Source organism: Octopus bimaculoides, chromosome 10, assembly GCF_001194135.2.
Source record: "Octopus bimaculoides isolate UCB-OBI-ISO-001 chromosome 10, ASM119413v2, whole genome shotgun sequence".
NCBI classification, from domain to species: Eukaryota; Metazoa; Mollusca; class Cephalopoda; order Octopoda; family Octopodidae; genus Octopus; species Octopus bimaculoides.
Genome location: NC_068990.1, coordinates 24,951,019 through 24,953,193, shown reverse-complemented (window position 1 = coordinate 24,953,193; position 2,175 = coordinate 24,951,019).

Here is a 2,175-nt window from a genome sequence, read left to right as displayed (position 1 = left end):
GAGGGAATTTTAAGGATCTCACTGAAGGATCAAACAAGACTGCATTCTTACTTTTCCCATTTTGAACATACATACATTATTCTCAAATTATTTGTTCAGGCTCTTTACATTTTGAGATCAAATCCCACCAAGGTCATCTTTGCCTTCTCTAGGTCGACAAAGTACCAGTTAAATACTGGAGTTGATGTAATCAGTTCATCTCCTCCCTTCAAAAATTGCTGTTTTTCTGCCAAAATCAGAAAAAATTGTTAGTATACGTATAGGAGTGGCTGTGTGGTAAGTAGCTTGCTTACCAACTACATGGTTCTGGGTTCAGTCCCACTGCGTGGTACCTTGGCAAGTGTCTTCTATTATAGCCTCAGGCTGTTCAAAGCCTTGCGAGTGAATTTGGTATGCGGAAACTGAAAGAAGCCTGTCGTATATATATGTATATATTTCTCCAGGCTTTTTACATTCTGAGGTTAAATTCCACCCAGGACAACTTTGCCTTTCATCTTGTCACAGTCAATATAATAAGTACCAGTTGAGCACTGGGGTGGGTGTAATCAACTTAGACCCTCCCCTTAAAATTGCTGGCTGGACTTGCATCAAAAAGTGAAACAACAATTTTTAGAATAGGTACTGATGATCTCTAAAAAGAATGAAATAGTGCCATACATGCTTACCACAGACTGGAAATTTTAAGAAGTCCATTTTAAGTAAAAAAAAAAAAAGAAAGAATTAAATACCTGAATTCTTTGCATGTTCTTTCTTAAATTTCTTTAATTTCAATTTCAATTTTCTAATCTGGTTCTGAACCATGATCAAATGATTATCTCCCGTGTAATAGCTGTTACTACTCGAGGGACCACATGAATTAGAACAGGCATGGGTAACTTTTTTCAAGAAGTGAGCTGCATGAGGCATGAATCGTCATCAGGTGGGCCATACGACTAAGAAAATTCAAGATAACTTTCATTGAAGGTGCAATTCAGAGAAACCTGTAGGCTGTAGGTTGTCCTGACTGAATTAGACAATAGGTTTTACAATACCTGCCAGGATTAGAGATTCTTAACTTTGATTTTCTAAGATCATTCCATAACTGCCAAGAATGCACAGATACAAATACCACATGAAATATTAGTGATTCAATGTAGAAATATTAAAAACCCATGGTATATTTCAACTAAGGTGATATAGAGATGCATACAGGTGTACATGCATGCACACTCACACACAAATTTAGTGTACGTGATTATATGTATGCGTGTGCATATTCTTATATGCAGATATGTTTGAGTGTGTGTGTGTGTGTATGTGTATGTGCATGTGTGTGTGAAAGAGAGGGGGAGAGAGAGAGTTGTATCTAAATATGTGGGGTGGTAGTGATTATTTTGTATGCAGTGTGGCAGTTGAAAGCTTTTGTTTTTGGAAGGTCATTATACCAATAATAAAACACACACACACACACACACACACACACACACACACACACACACACACACACACTTGTTCTATTTCATTTTTATTATTATTAGTCAACTGATTAACCATTCAATCACTCATTTGATTGAATGGTTAATCAATCAATCAGCTAGGTCTGTCCCAGTTCTTTTGTTACCATTTGCTACCTCATTAATGACATGCTTTCTCTACTCCAGGTTGCAAATGATAACAATAGGACTCGGACAGAACAAGCTGATTGATTGGTTGACCTAATAATTAATCAAACAATCAATTAGTTAATTAGTTAAATGGTCAACTAGATGAATAATGACAATAAAATAAGTGAAATAGAGCCAGTGCATGTGTTTATTATTGGCATTATGACCCTCCCAAGATACAACAAAATCTGTTTCAACGCATGATCCCACATCAAGAATTTTGGAAACCAAATACAAAAATGAATAAAAAATTTGTGAATAATAAATATACACTTCTGAAAGAGGTGCCATTCCATAAGAGATAGATAGAAAAATGGTTCGTATTTCACCATTGGATTTGGTGCTGCTTTTCTATCTCGAAATGGTGTAACACATCATATTGAAAATCTCTTCAGATGATTATTTCAACATTTAATCATTTTTAATCATGTGTGAATGAACGTATGGTGTTATGTAAGTTTTTACTTAAATAAAGCCATTTGTTTCCATTTTGACTTTTAAAATCATTGTGTTGCAATGCTTATAGTTTTAT